General features: G+C 45.5%; 1 long non-coding RNA gene and 1 pseudogene across 1 annotated transcript; both read right to left on the bottom strand.

The window, feature by feature from the left end:
- Positions 1-914: 914 nt before the first annotated feature.
- On the bottom strand, positions 915-13,757 carry LOC144129554 (uncharacterized; annotated as a pseudogene).
- On the bottom strand, positions 13,706-14,945 carry LOC144128028 (uncharacterized). Its single transcript, XR_013313662.1, has 2 exons — positions 14,781-14,945; positions 13,706-13,967 (listed from the first exon to the last, which is right to left on the bottom strand). It is a non-coding gene; the product is annotated as an uncharacterized LOC144128028 (long non-coding RNA).
- Positions 14,946-17,822: the final 2,877 nt, after the last annotated feature.

Here is a 17,822-nt window from a genome sequence, read left to right as displayed (position 1 = left end):
TCGTAATCACCGGCTTCCGTACCTTGCGCTTGCGGCTTGTGCGGCGCCAAGCCATTCCGAGTTGGTTAGCCTTGTTAGCCTTTCTGTGTTGCTGCATGCAGTTGCAAGTGAGCGGTAGTCACACGCGTGTTTTGCACCCGCATTGTCGTTCAACAATGACTTCCTGAGCTGTGCCTAGCTATGCATGCAAAATATTTCGACGGCGCAAAAGCGATAGTTCATTTATCGTTAATACGCCATCATCTGTAAGCGACCTGGCAAAGAAAAAAGACGTCTACTTCACTCTAAGAAAAAAAGGACTAAAAGGGGTAGGGAGGTTATTCCTTTCGGGGACCAAGTGATTTGCCACAACCATTCGTCCTTTTGGGGATCAACTGCAAGGGGATATACAGTTAGTCTCCGCAGGACTAACTGCTGGGAGACTAATGGTTGCACATTGCAGATGGTCCTCAAGAGACTTAACACTTGATCCTTGATAATGATCCCTGAGGGAGCAAATGTTGCCCTCTAAGGACTAACAGCTGATCCTCAGAAATGATCCCTGGGAGAGCAAATGTTACTCCCTCTGGATTATCTGTTTATCTTCAGAAATGATCCCTGAGGGAGCAAATGTTGCCCTCTAAGGACTAACAGCTGATCCTCAGAAATGATCCCTGGGAGAGCAAATGTTACTCCCTCTGGATTATCTGTTTATCTTCAGAAATGATCCCTGAGGGAGCAAATGTTGCCCTCTAAGGACTAACAGCTGATCCTTAAAAATGATCCCTGGGAGAGCAAATGTTACTCCCTCTGGATTATCTGTTTATCTTCAGAAATGGTCCCTGAGAGAGGAAATGTTCCCGCCTCAGGATTAACTGTTGATCCATTTGAATGATTTTCCAGGGACTAATCATTAATCCATTGAGACCAAATTTTCATCCACCTGTGGATGACATGTTATCCTTGCCAGACCCATGCAGGCATGCTAGCTGAGGTTGGCTGTGCTTCTCACCACTGCACGAACATGTGTAAGAATGTGAAACTGGACAATTTAATTTCAGCTTGAGAATTTTTATTAGTGACGTCTTCCACACACCGTGTAAAGGCACACCTCAAGGCTCGGTCATCTCGCCCGTCCTCTTCAACGTGGCAATGATTGGACTAGCAAATGAACTAAAGAAGATCGAGAGAATTCAGCACGCGATGTACGCCGATGACATCACGGTCTGGACCACCCGGGGATCCCTAGGCGAAAAACAAGAAAGGCTGCAAGAAGCTGCCACCTGCGTGGAAAATTACACAAAGGAAAGAGGACTGCGGTGCTGAACAGAGAAATCGGAGCTCCTCAGAATCGGCAGACATCCCACCCAAGCAACCCTGGAAGTCACCCTCGAGGGTCAACTCATACCCGAAAAGAACATGATAAGAATCTTGGGCATGTGGCTACAAGGCAGCCGCAAATGCAGTCACACCATTAGCCTGCTAAGCAAAGCGGCAGAGCAGGTGGGCCGCATGATCAACCGCGTCTCTCAAAAGAGATAAGGCATGAGAGAGGAAGACACCCTCAAGCTAGTAAACAGCCTCATAGTCAGCCGAGTTACGTACTCCCTGCCGTACCACGCAACCACCAAGGCGGAAAGAGAACAAGCCGACACCATCCTGAGGAAGGCTTACAAGACGGCTCTTCACTTACCCAGAAACACGTCAACCGAGAAACTGCTACAATTAGGCATCAGCAACACTTTCGACGAACTCGCGGAAGCACTGCTGGGAGCACAAAAAGTCAGACTAAGAGGCACTCCTGTGGGACGGGCGCTCCTGAAAAGGCTGGGTCGGAACACTCGCGGACTGACAGACAGATACGCGGAGATGCCGGACCACCTTAGAGAAACCTTTAACGTTAAGCCCATACCGAGAAATATGGACCCTAACCTTCACGCAAACCGACGCAAGGCTAGGGCGGAGTACGTAGAGAAAACGCTAGCCTCGGAAGAAAACACAGTATACACGGACGCTGCCGTCTACCCGTGCGGGTCAGAACACGCAGCCGCACTGGTAGTCGTAGACAGCAAAGGAAGAATGCTAACGAGCGCCACAGCAAAAGTCGCGGGCGCAGCGGAGGCCGAGGAAATTGCCGTCGCGCTGGCGGCAGCAGAAGGCTACAGAACCGGTCGCCCACTCAACATACTAACAGATTCGAAAGAAACGTGCAAAAACTATACAAAGGGCAGAGTCAGCAAAACGGTCCTTAGGATACTCGGCGGGGTTTTCGCTCACTCACTCACTTTCCCAAAACAGTTTGTGCCAAACGCACAAGTGGAGTTGGCCGTAGGCCACTGTCAACATTGATGAGCCTGCACAGCAAGTCAAATGACCGCTGTGCTTTTTTATCAAAAACTATATTAAATGCCCAGTACAAGGCCATCTGGGTTGCAACTGCCGCCAGCAGGCTTGTCTCCTTGATGCAAATCTTCTCAAGGCAAACAGAAAAATCTGTCGTCAGAATGCCTCCTCTGTGCACTACAGTTGGTATATAGTGCACAGCTGCAGGATCCTGTAAAAAAACAAACGCACACGCAAGTTTTAGAAAAGTGTTTTGCAAATCATTCGAGAAATCTCAAGTTCAGACACCTCCAGCCTTGCATGTAAAGGAAGCATTTGCAAGCTTGTCCCTCCACAATGCTTAATACATATTAAAAGGTGGCTTACTAGAGCTAATTAGCTAAATAGGCCACCTAAGCAAAAATGTTGCATTCAAACCAAGTCAGCTGCTCTGCAGGTCATTTATAAGCCAATTGCTTGGATGCCTGAACAATGACTGGCTGCGATAGTGACGCCACTATGCCTCAGTGCGATGGAATCCTTCAATGGTGATAGAGTTTACTGTAGCAGCACACCTGATTCGAGTTCGATAGCAACTGAGAATTTCTAAGCCTCTGGACTACATAGCCTCTGAAAATGTCCATGTAACAAGAATATGAAGGCTAGTATCCAAAGCTATGTTATTATATCAAATACTGTGTATTTGTTTTCTTCAGTCTGACACAGTATATTTGTTTAACTTGTTTAAGAAACAAAAGTAATGTCAAATGCATTCTCAAGGAGAAAAAAGAACTGCATGCCCCCAGCATCCCAAAAAACATCGCTGCTCACACATGCGGTTTTAAAAACTTACAAATGGGCGAACGAAAGTCTCTACTCTTTCTTTCACCATGCTTGGCAACAGGCATACTGCTGCCGTGACTGTTGTCTCTGCAAGAGTGGCGAATGAATTTTAAATACAGTGACATGAAACATGGAGACATAAAAAGAGCACCAAAATTAAATGAAAAATAAATTTTGATCTTTATTGCTTGTTACAATATGCTTCAGTCCCAAGGTCCTGCTCCAGCCAACTTTTTACTGCATGCAGACTATATTAGTGCCTTCAAGAGGCATCAACGAAAGTGCGTTGTCATCCCAGAATGGCTGCACTGGAGATAACTAAAATAAAAGGTGCGCCACACTAACTACCCAAGCAATGCGCTGCTACATTTCAGACTAGAAGGCATAACAAATTAAGCAATAGCCCTGTATATCAAACACATTCTTGAAGTGATAGCTGCCAATTTGGGGTTAACTAGACATAAACCAAGAACAATAGTTCAGGCAGAATGTAAAGTAGTAGCGGAGCTTGCTGTCAGGCAAGATGGTTCATAGTTTCAAGTAGTAGTAAAGCGCCAGCGCAAGATAAACAGGCATCACACATTGCCCACTTTATCTGCTTTATGCAATTTGTTTTTCAGGTTAGGAAATATAAAAAAACAACACACATGCAGAATGAACAGCTGTAAACAGTATGCATTCATGCATACAATTTCAAGATCCACAATTTGGCTTTTTAGAGCTGTACAGATACTTCGCTAGTGCATTTCCTTTTTTTTATGCATAAGCTTCCAACAAATTTCTGGTGCTAAATCTTTACCACATGCATCTGTGGCCACAATGCTGTAATAAATGTGCTTCTGTACATGTTAATGACCACAAACGTAGGTGCCTCGTTGGCCTACATGGGCCTTCCCACAGGTCAACAGAATTTCATAAACAACCCTGCTGCAACATGGCACAAACTTTTTGGCCCTTTTTTTCTTCTATAGCACAAAATGTGCAACAAAATTTGGGCGAGCTTTTGAGCAGCAGCAAACACAACTTGTATACCATGTCTGTCAGCTATTTTCTTCATGAGCAACCTTATGTGCATATGGTATTTCGAGTTTAGCTGCATCGTTTTTTCCTCTTTGAATTGCTTCCACAATATGCACCATTTCTTTTTTTAGAAAACTGCCTCAGCATGAAGTGATAACCGCACAGGGGAACCCAGCTAACAACAACCGTTTCAACTAGCTTGTTAAAACTTAAATGCATGATTACGTGACCTTAAAAGAGCAGATTCGAGACAAGCTGTCAATAGCTTGCTTGACTATATTAGTGTGCCGAAGCACAAGAAAGCAGCTCCTGTGCTTGTAGTGAATATTCCCAGACCTGTAGAAACAAAATTCTTTTAAAATAATATTATGACCCAAAACTACAAAAAAATGACCGCTTACCCCCTCCAACCGAGGAAGCTTTTGTGCTGGCCAAGCAAAAGGACCCATATCCCAGAGGCCAGGCACCCCTGGGCTGGCGCCCAAGGACGTCAAGTTCTGGTGATGTGTACACACCTCCCCGCTCGATAGGGGTAGAATCCTCTCTCGAGTGAATCCCGCTTAAAGTGCGCAGTTGATGAGGTGAGCGAGAGAGAGCTAGGGCCTGGTTCAGCCATATCTAAGAATTGTTTGCGTGGCTCATAAAAAAAAGGGCGGGGGGATTTATTATGCGAGCTGATCCCCCTAGTCCCCGTTCTCTTCCGGACTTTATTCTGCTGCAGAATGACACTTGCTCCTCAGTTCTCCAGCCTTCACTAAACAAAGACCCGTCTTTCCCTTTCCTGCTCAGCATAGCCACAGAAGGCAGTCCCTGCAGACCAAATTAGTGATGCTCGCCTAGTGTGGCCTTCACAATGAGTGGAAGCTCATGCAATAAGGGCAGGTAGGAAGCACTATGAGCACTGCTAGGCTGCGTATCGCAGTGTAGTGGTCGACACAACAAACTTCAGCACAGGTTTTCTATGAGCAGTAAGCATTTAAATGACTTTGGTAGCATTTCCTAGCTCGGACATTCAAACCATAGTGCAACATTCATAGTACTCTAGGCTATATCACTCTTAATGACATATTCTTTCCAATGCACTTTGCAAGGAACAAAAGCGCGACTGGAAAGCTTACATTGCTCATTGCTACACATGCCTGGGCCTTACCGATGCACTCAAAATAGGGAAAGTATTTATCTGTGGCCGTCACAGAAATAGGTGATGCACGAACTGGGTTCCACTGTGGCCGAAAAAACTGTGGGAATATTCCACTTTCATGTAATATCCTCAGTCTGTCAGTCTACAAGAGTGGAGCCCCTACACAAGTGGATACGATAAGCTATATATATGCCGACAATATACAGTATAATATGTGTACCATATACTGCAGCTTCCGAAGTGCCATCGATGCGGGCATCGAAGTCTTCAAGGAAGCCTTCCAGGTGGCGCTTCTTTCGAGCTGCATGCACAATTTTTTCTTTTGTGCGATGGAGGGCCTCTTCAAGCCGTTCCAAGACTGGCACGCTTGTGACCAGCTCAAACTCCAGCTGGGCCTACAAATGGAGAATACGAGCATAAAATAACAGTAATGAAGAACTGTAGCACATCGGTTGCTTTAGGACAGAATAAAACATGGAAGCACAGGTATAACACCCAGTTTGCCATGTTACGAAGTTCACGAAAAGAAATTTGCAGGCTGCTTACATAGCTCCCAAGCAAAGAAAGAATTCGGCAGAGACCACTTATGTGCATGAGTGCGAAAGCATTACCATACAATCGTAAAGCAAAGCATACATATTCAGCCATTCTCTGCTTTAGTCTCACAGATCGTATTGAGTTCTCATGCCACTCATGGCTGCGCACTGCAGCAGATAAAGGGACACAGAGGAGAAATTGAACTTGGCTTGTATCGATAGAATACCAGCTCCTGATTATAAAAACGCCGCTCTTACTGAAAACAAAGCACTTGTAAGGTAGAAAATAGCAACAACAAAATAGAGGTATCGCCGCCACAGGTCAATCTCGCAAGCGCAAGCGTGGTGACGTCATAGGACAAGAGACGCCACCTTGGAGGAATTTTCGTTCGTACATGGAGCCGCGAATCTCTGAGGCTGACAAAGGCAGGTTGCGCGGTTCAATATTGAAGTAAGTTTTATATTAAAACCGATAGTGGACTTTTATCACCCAAGGAAGGCAGACAAATGACAACATGAATGATGGAAGCAAAGATAACCGATGCTTGGTGGCGCCACAGGCGGCCAGGAGAGTTTCGATTTATGGCGCTTCGCGCGTCTATGAGCTTTGCGTGCCCCGTGGTTTTGTTTTTGACGCGCCTCGATTTACAAGCGCCGAACAGCAGAGGAACTCCAAGTGCCACTTCAAGTGCTAGTTAACCTTCGAAGGAGCCTGTGAACGCTTGTCAGATGATCGCCACGGTCGATGAAAAAATATGATGGCACGATGGTCGGTGATCTTACAAGGCAGCACTTGTGTCTTCGCACACACACCCGATGAAACGTTCCTAGCTGTGCCAGTCAACATCGAACTACTTAATGGAAATCGTTTGTTAGGGACGGGAGACAAGGTACAAGGCAGTTCAGAAAAATTGCTGATGGCCTAGCTTTGTTAGGCCAGGATATACGTAGCGAAAGTGCGGATATTTCCGCATTGTAAGAGTGCATTCACTAGATGCGCCTTTATTGATGGTAGTACCTTGAGCCATTGTGGTAGCGTCTCCGCCTCAAATGCCAAATGCCCTGGTTCGATTCCGAACTTCAACACAGGATTTTTTTTTATTCAGTGCGTGGGTGGGGGGGTTCAGTGGCTCCCATAGATGCCGCCACCGAATACATTGGTTAGCAGCTAAGCGCAGGCTCTGCTAAGGCGCAGGCTCTGCTAAGGCGCGTTTATGCTCCGGCGTAACGCGCGCGCGTGCTGCAAGGCGACGTCACGTCGACCAAAGCGAGACCCTCTATACTCCAACTGCGCTTGACCGCCGACGCGTTCGGCGGCTTCGGCACACTCTGACCGCACTGGCAAGGAGACTTGGAGCATGTTTCTATTTCGCGCTGAGTGCACCAGCCGCCGCCGGCCCGACCAGACTAGACTTGTTCAACTCCGCGGCGAGGTGCACGTTGTGACGTAATTCAATAGCTTCGGTAGTTGGGCGGAGCTGTTGTTTTCGAGCTCTCAGCTAATTTAATCCATTCACAGTACACATATGAAGGTACATGCAAGTGGGCGAGAGAGACCGATCCAGTGGACCCGTTGGATCTAGCGGAAGCCGTTGAAACGTCGTGCGCTGGCTTTAGTTTCAAGCCGCCAACTTTAAATGCAATAGCCCTTGAGCACCCATCCATTTTTTGTGGAAAAAAAATAAATAAATAACCTGGCCCTTGCAACCGCGGGAGACCTCGATGCCACCTGCTGCACCGTACAATCGCGCCATTCAAGGAATTGCAATCCGTTGGCCCCAAAGCCCTGGCCAGCCTCCGATGGGCGCAAGGCGCCGACCTTGTCCTGGCCCCTCGAGACTCCCCGCACTGGGGTTACGATATTTATTTAGTTTTCAACGGTTGCTCACTGAGGAAGGGGGAAACGACCCTCCGGCACCTAACCTAACCGTGCTCGCTCAAAAGCATCGCACACTCTGTAGGGGCTGAGGTCGCTGAAATGCAGGCCGGAGTTTTTGCGAGAACTACGTCGTTGGGTTCGGGAACGTGATTCATCGCAACGCTGACAAGACGCCAGTGCAAACATAAACGAATTGACGGTAGCGACTCCCGATAGATACCTTCAACGTGCGGCGGCAGTAGCTTTCATTTCGGCGGCTGCTAGACCGCACTGCTAGCAGCCAGAAATCACGGAGTCTCCATTTACATCACGTTTCACGTCTCTACGTCCTGTGACGTCATAAGAGTTCTCCTTGACGTAATAAGAGTTCTCGAGTTTGAATCAGAGCGGCGGGATAAACTTTTTCAACTTCGAATCGAAATTTCTTTGAAATAAATGCATCTTTCGCTCCCGGACAAGTGGAAACAAAGCCATGAAATGCCGAACTATCAGATTTTGCTAAAAAAAAAAATTTATAGGGCTCGTCTCAGTGTCCCTTTAAGAGATGCACCACTGCCCCCGGCAGGCAGGTGGCACCTCTCATTGGCCGTAGAGCTCTATTACAAATGCATCATACAAATCTTGTCACTGTGCTTCATTTTCCGTGGGGACTTTAACGAGAGAAGCTACTAAAATAAATCTTTTTAACTAATCTACCTAGAACAATGAAACTGCATTTATACTGTTTTTTCTACCTTTTTCAGAATAATTAGTTTCCTTGTAGAAGGATTACTTTTAGCTCAGTGTTACTAACAAGATTAAAACAAAGGTCCTTTTGTGCACGATTTCACATTGAAAATTTTCACTGGGTACGAAGAGCAACAGCTAATTTTGCGGCTTAATAATTGTAGAATGCCGGAAACTAGCTCAAATTTGGTCATGAAAGTTTTTCTAGCATGGGAAAAATAAATTGTGATGATGTTACCCTTTTGTTTTTCAGAATCATTACTTAGATTAGTGTAGTTTGAAGCCTCTCTAAACTTGTAGCAGAGATATTGAAATTCTGAAAAGATATTTGCAAGTTACACATACACATTCTACAGAACACATCTGCGACGTTTCACAGTGATATGGAATGGAGACTTACAGAAGATCCTGGGTGCAAATTTTCGAAGTCCGCCCAGAATTTTTGGTACTTGCACTTTTCGTATCGCACTGAAACTTGGCAAATGTGTCCTTTACAATGTGTAGCTTCAGATGTCGCCTAAGAATTGCAGTATCTCCAATGCAAGTGTATAGAAACGATTCAACAGTAATGAGTTCCAAAAAACATAACAATAACATCGCAATTTTTTTTCACACCAGGAACTTCCATGACCACATCAGGGCTATTTCCCTGCATTCTATAGTTAGTAAGCTATAAAATAAGCTACCGCTGGTAGTTCCCAGTGAACATTTTCTATGAGAAAGCATGCGCACAAAAGGGCCTTTTTAGAGCAAAAGCTCTACTACTCCAGGTACAACTCAGAAATTCCCCTGGCTCCAACTTTCCTAGTAGTGTTATATAGGCCCTCCGAGCTTTTATAACACTACCCGCAGAGTGGCACAGTGGCCGAGACTTAAAGCACGCAACCGGTAGATGGCTTTGCCGAGCACTGCCACCAGTAAGGAGAGAGCCCAAGTTGGCTGGTTACGGAGAGATTCAACAGGGAATAGTTGCCATCGCAAAGAACCTTTGGCCTTTCGTGGCGTCACCACCGTGTGTGACGTCATGGTGATCATGTGATTAGAAGCTGCAACAAAATGGTTGTGTCTGCCGCCTTCATCTACCATGGATGAGCGAGTTGGACCACCCGCGAATGCTTTTTCTAGTTATAACCAGGTTCAAGTAAGATGAAACCAACACAAATTGTTTTTTGAGGCCTGTTAGCAACACTGAGCAAAAGTGCGCACTACAAGAGAACTAATTAGTGTCCTGAAAAGAGCAGAAAAGCAGTATTAAGCACAGAAAATTTCACTGCTCTGGGTGGACCATTTAAAATTGTTTTTTTTTCCTGTGGCATCTCCGCTTAAATGTGGAATGATCTTTGGACATTCATTGTGTGGATTTTCTCTGCAATGCAGGTACTATTCAGTGCATCGAAAGTATAAGTACGGTCCCTGACGAATATCCTGACTGACTTGCTTAGTTCGATATTTCCCTTCAGTGTCCACCATGTAACAGCTGTCACCAGCAAACACCGGTAGTACCAACTTGAAGCACATACAAGAACCATGCAATAAATAAACGACTAAACAGCAGAAGTCGAGCAACAAAAACAAAAAGACCAGAATGTGGAATCAGGGCATGCTACACAGAACCAACCCTAGGTGTATTCTGAAATTCAAACAGTGCGAGCCATTCAATCAGGTCTCCACTGAGGCAAAGAGAAATAAATTTGAGCTGAATTTTCTGCACATATAGACCACTTCCGCCTAATTGCTTTAGCGGGTTTAACGTCCCAAGACGATTCAGGCCATAAGGGACGCCGTAGTGAAAGGCTCCAGACAATTTAGACCATCTGAGGTCCTTAAACATGCACTGACGTCACACAGCATATACACACTTTTGTATTTCGCCTCCACTAAGATGGAATGCAAAGTGCAGGCACCGCAACTGAAATCAAAAAAGGAAAGGATTAAAAGAAAGAAAGACAAAAGAGGAAAAGAAAAAGAAAATTTCTTTTTCCTTGCTTCGCTAACTGATGGTCTAGTTACTGAACTTACGATTGAGCTCATGGCCAATGCTGGAAATTTCTCTATTGCCCCTTCCACTGATGGATCCTCGGATCCAATCCACTTCCTTCGGGTAGGAAATGTACGGCGCATACAGTCTATAATGTAAGCCATGTCTGGCCGAACTTTCTGTACCGCCGACTTCATTCCTTCGATGTGGCCAGCAATACTGTCCTCATCCTCCCCGTCTGGTGCAGTTGCCTGCAAGCAAAAGGAGCCTACTTCACACTGCACACCAGGCTGTCTTCAGCACAAGGACTACATGAAATCCAAATGCATACCACAGACGGCCTCGAAACACGCTGCAGGGCATTTCCGCCAACCGTGGCCACTTTCCCATCTTTCGTTGTTTTTTTTTGACGGTGGAGAATCTGCCCCATCATTCTGCTGGATACGGATTTTTCTCCGCTCATATTTTGCCTTGAAGCGGAGAGCTTCTCGCCAAGAGTCCTGTGTTTAAAAGATCCCACACAATGCAAGCATTACTACTTGCACTGACAAAAGCAATCACAGTACAATTAAATACATGCTAACAGTGATGGTGTTGATCACAAGCTACCAGTAAACACCCATGGACATAACAATACCTCATGAGAAGCTATAGATATTGCTCCATATTTTATTGCAGCACATTTTTGATAGCATAAAAACACTAAAGGACCCACACTGATCTCTCGCCGACATTAGTTTTTTATGGTAGCGCGCACATTACCAAATTTGCAGCATAGAGTTCCTTTCCAGTAATTCAAGCTTTGTTTTCCAATTATCTTTTCACTGTGAGGCGAACTTTTTTGTTGTTTTAATGTCCTGAAACGACACATCAGCTACGATCGGCACCACAGTGGAGTTTCTGGATTAATTTTGATCACTTGGAGTTCTCTAATAACTAGGCCAACCAATGGCCCTTCGATTCAAATGCCAGCCAGACAAGCTGGGCCAGGATTATCAAGCTCTCTCGTACAACCCTTTAATACACCGTCCTATTCGAGTCTTCATGACTACCTCCAGAAGACGGCTGTAGCACCGAAAAAGACAACACATAGCAAGCAAGACGGGACAGGCACAACTTCCAACTATTTATTCACCGCGAATGCGAATGAATTAAGGACAAATCAAGATGGGTAGCAAGAACCACACATGCGCGCGAGGGTTTTACAAAAAAACTGGATAAAAGATAGGTTAGGCACACACATATCTCACGCCCGTGTATCTAAAAAAGCAGTTTCATTCTTATAAATGGAGATAGATAGGGCACTAACACAATCGCTAGTTTCTTTTAATATAGAAGGCCGGCAACAGTTCACGGGCTGTCTGGTCCTTACTTGTTTAAAACCTTTGCTTCTTTCAGCCTTGCCACACACTTAATCTTCCTTTCTTCTCTGCAGGCTTTATAATGATGTGGCAGATGAGAACCAGTGCATTTTGTAAATCCCGATTATGTTCCACTAATTGGTCGTTATTACAGCGGCCGGTTTGTCCAATGTGCTTTCCGCATGTGAGAGGAATCTGATATACGACTTCCACGGCACATTTAACAAGCGGAGCTGCATGCTTCTTTTTACAATCAGTCTTGTTTACCTTGTTGGGATCAGTTTTAACGCACAAGCCAGCCAGTTTCTTTGGGGTAGAAAAAACCACAGGAACCTTATATTTTGTTGCCACATGCTTCAAATTGTGTGCCAAATTTGCTGTCTTTTTTGGCGCTACAGCCATCTTCTGGAAACATGCACCAACTAGCCCCCCAACAATACTCATGACTGCCCCGCTACTGCAGCAAGAGGGAAAGAGGACCTGCTCACTAGCGACGTACCACAGGAAATATCTGAACAATTTGTTATCCCTTTTTTTTTTGTGAGATAGTATTTTATGAAAGAGAATCAGCCAGCCATGCCAGCAGCATGCACTGTGGTGTGAATGACTCTATCAGTGGCGCCCAAAACAGAGTCATTGAAAATGGTACGGCTACCACTGATAAATAGAGAAGACATTATTATTATACTCAGAACACCTAGGCCGCCCTGTTAATTTAAGAAAGTCTGCTGTCCCTACAAGATTAGTTTCAAGGGCTTCAGCTGCCTACTTACATAGCCGGTGCCAGATGAGTCAGCCAAGTTTGGGTACCTGGACACCAGAGCTTGCGCAGCCTCATTGTACAGCTTGCCAGGGTACCTAGCACAGTTAAGACAAACGTGTAAGGTAGTACACAGTGAGGATGTTCTTTTGTAGGCTCACATAGACATTTTATTTTCAGATGCAGTCAGTGTCTTAGGTGCAAGACGTGGGAGGACACATAAGCTCTGCCTCTAAGTTTACGACGTGACAGCAGTTCCCCTTGCTCACATAAGCAAGGACATTGCTTGCTCTCTCACAATCAATATGTGAAAGACTAAACCACACACATTTACAGCCCTCTTTAACCAAGTCCTTTGAACATTCCTACATGACATACCAATAGCATGTCTGACTCGCAACCCAAGGGTCACGGATTCGATTCTCAACTAACCGCAATTTCCCTTTCGGGGCAACTCATCCACTTCATATGCAGAACTGAGGATTGGGCGATTTGGCGGTGATCCATCAAATAAAAACCAGCGCTTACAAACACAGACAAAGGACGAGACGAAACAAACTGAAAAGCCTTCAGTTCGTTTCGTCTCGTCCTCTGTCCGTGTTTGTAAGCGCTGGTTTTTATACGATGGATCACTTTATATGTCTGGATGGCCTAATGATGTTCCAGGCACATTGCAACCTTCTAATCACCAGTTTTCTAATTTCATTCACTTTTCAAGTCCGTCGCTCTATGTGTGACATAGCCACCTTTTCAACAAATTCAAATTTCTTGCTCATGTCTACTAATGCCGACACAGGATTTTCTGCGCCACGAGCTCCTTCATGCTTTCTCGTTAAAATGGCTTATGGCCACGCAAGTTTGTAGCCCAAGTTATCTCCACATTGCCCTACATGGTCCAAAAGTCTTGCAAATAACTTACATGGTGTATAAGCAGAGGTCATGATAGAGCCATTGGACAACTCTGCTCCGTGCTTTGAAGCATTGTCCACTTTGGTGGCGCTCTATACTGAATTGAATGTCGTTTGGTACAGCTGGCAGGCTGTATGTGAGGCTGTATGTGGCAGTGACACGGGATTGCTCCGCTTGCTGGGGCTCGTCAAGAACATCTGCAATCCTAAAGTGCCAGGTTAAAATAAGAAAAGAGAAGAGCATACTACACAGTGAGCACAGACTGTGGCCAACATTTCCATACATTTCTACTATGATTGCCATTGATTGCAGTGGAAGACATAAATTGGACACTCCTCCTTGCTGCATGATGCTCCTCCAGCATTATTTGAAATATACAAAATAATAGTTAATACTGGTAAGAAAATGTACTCACCGAACCTGGCAATCCTCGGAGACTTTGATTTTTGCCCTGTCCCGAATTTCGAAGTCTTCAGGTATGTCAACAAAAACATTAAAATCTTCTTCGAACATCTGTGGAAACACGAGAATGATACTAAAATAGCTAACCATGTAAAGTTAAACTATTCAAAATGAGTGTGTCACATTATTTTCCGGAGAATGTTGGCATGCTTGCTGCATCGCATTACGAGACCTCAATCAACGGGCTACGCACTCAATTCAGGACCTGTCAATTTAGAAGAGCAATGACCATAAAATACTGCAACACCAGCAACACTTCCCTCTACCTCGGGTATTTCGAGTGCAGTCGTCAGCACGTCTGTCTAGAGCACAGGAATGCCTGCATATCGCACTAAATAAGTGGAATTTTCACGCTGGTATTTGGTCGTAGAGATGATGCTTGCGCTGGTGCAAAGCAGCATTGACAGCGGTTGAGTGAAGATTTCACTTTGTTTGCTCCGCACTACACTGCTCCAGCGCTCTAGACAGGCCTGTACCTCGCGACTGAAATAAAGAATTAATATGTGAAAAATGCTCTATACACCTGCCTTAGTGTTAAGCGGCGCGCTCCGGTGTGCATTTTTAATATTCGCCGACCTTTGTTGTGACACGAGATCCGTATGGAAAGGGAGATTTTTAGAGCATGACGCATAGGGAAGCACATGCATGCCGAGATATTGCTTTAAACTTTACATTACACGCAAACTGTCAACGCACTACGTAATTCACTGTGGACAAAAGCGCGAGGCATAAGTAAGGTACACACATTTACACGCGTGGATGTAATAAGCACCTGCCTACAAGCACCAGTCCCCAAAAGAACCCGAGAACGGCAACTGACTTGTCACGGAGCTACCACGTAGATAAGTTTACACAATTACTCACCGTGAAGATGAGGGTGGCAACGTCGATGCCGCGGAACAGCTCATGGTCTCCCACGCGCTCAACCAGCCCGCGCCGTGTAAGCGTCCCATCAAAGGGCAAAACAAAATTCCTTTCCCGGAACGTTACCAGGCACTTGCTCGTCATGGTGACGTACGTATATGTACTACTGCGAAATTAATGAACGTTGTTGAGTGAGACGCGAAGAAGAGTTCCTCGAGCACGTGCAGCAATATGCGCCCTTCTCAATTTGGCTGAGCACTGTGGTGACTTGGCTTGGCCAGCTTAGTTTGCACAACGTGACACTCCAATTGCTAAGGTTATTGCAAAATAAAATTACACCAAAAATACTTAGTTATACTAAATGCGACTTAGGTGCTCTAGCACCTAGTGAATTTGATTATTATGATGAAAGGGCAAAACAACAACAAACATGCCAAGCTATAGCCAAGCCAGCCAAGCGGCTTTATCGCTAGGAGGCTGTTCGTGTCTATTCGTGTCCCTGGCCGTTGGTGGCAACTGCGCCTAATGCGATGTGATTCCGATGTATATGCAGGAACTGCGGCTTTCTGGCAATTGGCACACCGCATTTGCGGGGTCTCTTTGCGGTCTTTTGGCTTGCGACTACAACGATGGACGCGAAGTACTGCCCGAGGTGCCCATTCTTTTCGTTCCAGCTGACGAAAGTTGTCACGCACATTGGATTAGTTCACAGTGCAGAGCCAAACTTAAATGTTTTCTGCGGCATAGGAGGCTGCGCGAACTCGTACTCGAATTTTTCATCCTACAGATCGCATCTATATCGCCGCCACCGAGATGTGCTTGAAGAAAACGGCAGCACTTTGAGACACGGATGCACCGAGAAAGCAAACAGAAAATTCAGAACTGGACGACGACGAGCCTGTCCCACATGAAATGGACTGGGCTGACACAGCGGACTATGGTAGCGGTCACCGCCAGAAAGAACGACCTTCGGCGAATGTTTGTTCAGCTCAGAAGACAACAGTCCAACATGACAGATTTAGCAGCTTTTTGGACCAGGCAAAATCGACCCTGTGCAACTTCTTTTTCTTTTTCACTGAAGAGCACAGCTTGCCACACACAGCGGCTGAGAAGGTGTTTTCTGAATTGCAGCTGGTGTTTGAGCTGGTGCTGAAGGCCTATGGCAAGGAGGTTGAACGTGCAGCAAAAACAAACACAACAGCACTACAACAATTGCTAAGCTGCTCATTTATGTCTGACCTCTTTAGTGACTTAAAGAACAAATACAGGCGTGAGCAATATGTGGAAGCGAATTTTCCTTTAGTTCCTCCTGAGGAACAGCTTTTGGACGGCACAGCAAAGTACCATTATGTACGTTTGCCCAAGCTGCTCAGTGCACTTTGTGAAATCCCCGACATTGCAGCCCACTTGAAAACACCAAAGCGTGAGAACACGACGCCGTCTGTGTATAAAGACTATACTGATGGTGCGGTGTACAGAGAGCATCTTCAAGATGTGATTCCAGAAAGCAGAACACACACAATACTTCTTTTGTTTTATACTGACGAAATTTAAGTTGTAAATCCTCTGGGAGCGAAACGAGGAAAGCACAAGTTACTCGCTGTATACTGCAGCTTGTTGAACCTTCAGGTCAAGCATAGATCGAAACTTGAGAGCATATATTTGATTCTGCTTGTTCGCTATGTTTATGTGAAAAAGTACGGCCTCAGCAATGTACTACAGCCATTACTCGAAGACCTAAACAAGTTGTACGCAGAAGGCCACACCATTGGCTTAGAAGGACAGGAGACAAGGGCCACAGTTATCGTGTTCGGCTTCTGTGGAGACAACCTTTCCGTGAACCGCTTGGGCGGATTCACTTGTTGTTTCAGCCGTGGGCGAGTCTGCAGATTCTGCATGGTATCTGTGAAACATTTGCCAGAACAAACCTGTGAAATGATGTGCCAGCCACGCATATTACGCAGCCACCAGTCACATCTTGAAGCAATCGCAGTGAACCCTGCTAACAGGACTTTGTATGGCGTAAATGAGGTCTCGCCCCTTTTGCAGTTGCCATACTTCGACATTACCCGGCAATTACCACCAGACATTATGCATGACATTTTGGAAGGAGGAATAGATTGCATCCTTCGACATGTTTTGAAATCTCTCCTTTCTAGCGGCTTACTGTGCAAGCAAAACCTTGAGGAGCTGTCTTCATCCAAGTATAGAGCAAATGATCTAAAAAACAAACCCCCACCGATCAACCCGGCATTCATCAATAGCAAATCTGTTTTAATGGGAACTGCTGCTACCAAGTGGTGCTTGATAAGGTTTTTTCCCTTGATCTTTGGAGCGAGAGTTCCAAAAGAAAATGAGGATTGGGAATTGCTTTTGAAATTCCGGGAAATTGTTGACATTGTATTTGCATCGGAAATGACATCTGCACGGCTTGTCTACTTGGAAATGCTTGTGCAGACATTTTTGAACGAGCTCACTGACAGGTACGGGCCTGGTGCAGTTACCCCTAAGCTTCACTTCATGGTGCATTATGCTAGGTTTGTGCGCGAGGTGGGACCTCTTAGACATTTCTGGTCCATGAGGTTTGAAGCGAAGCATCAAAGCCTCAAGAAGTTGGCAGCCTGTGTCAAAAACTTCAGGAACCTTACATACACACTTGCAAAAAGGCACCAGTTGCGACAGAGCTACCAACTCCGCACCTTTCAACTGTACCAAGAACTGAAAACATCGTCAAGTAAGCCTGTTGACTGGAATGCGCTCCCTGCCTGTGCCAAAGAAGTGCTTCCAACCACAGTCGTCCATGACGTCAAAAGTGCAACACTTGATCGACGCAGGTACATGTGTGGGTGTGTTTTGGTTTCGACAGGAGCAGAGTGGCCAGAGTTTTATAAGATTGAATCACTCTTAGTGGCAAATGGGGTCCTCCACATCGTCGCAACAACCCTGGAGGTGCAGCACTTTGACCGACACAGGTACTGCTACTGCGTCAAAACCACAAATGAGCGGAAAATCTATGAACCTAGTGAGAAGTTTGAACATTAT

This window comes from Amblyomma americanum, chromosome 4, assembly GCF_052857255.1.
Source record: "Amblyomma americanum isolate KBUSLIRL-KWMA chromosome 4, ASM5285725v1, whole genome shotgun sequence".
In the NCBI taxonomy this organism is placed as follows: domain Eukaryota; kingdom Metazoa; phylum Arthropoda; class Arachnida; order Ixodida; family Ixodidae; genus Amblyomma; species Amblyomma americanum.
This window is presented reverse-complemented; position numbering and strand designations above follow the sequence as displayed.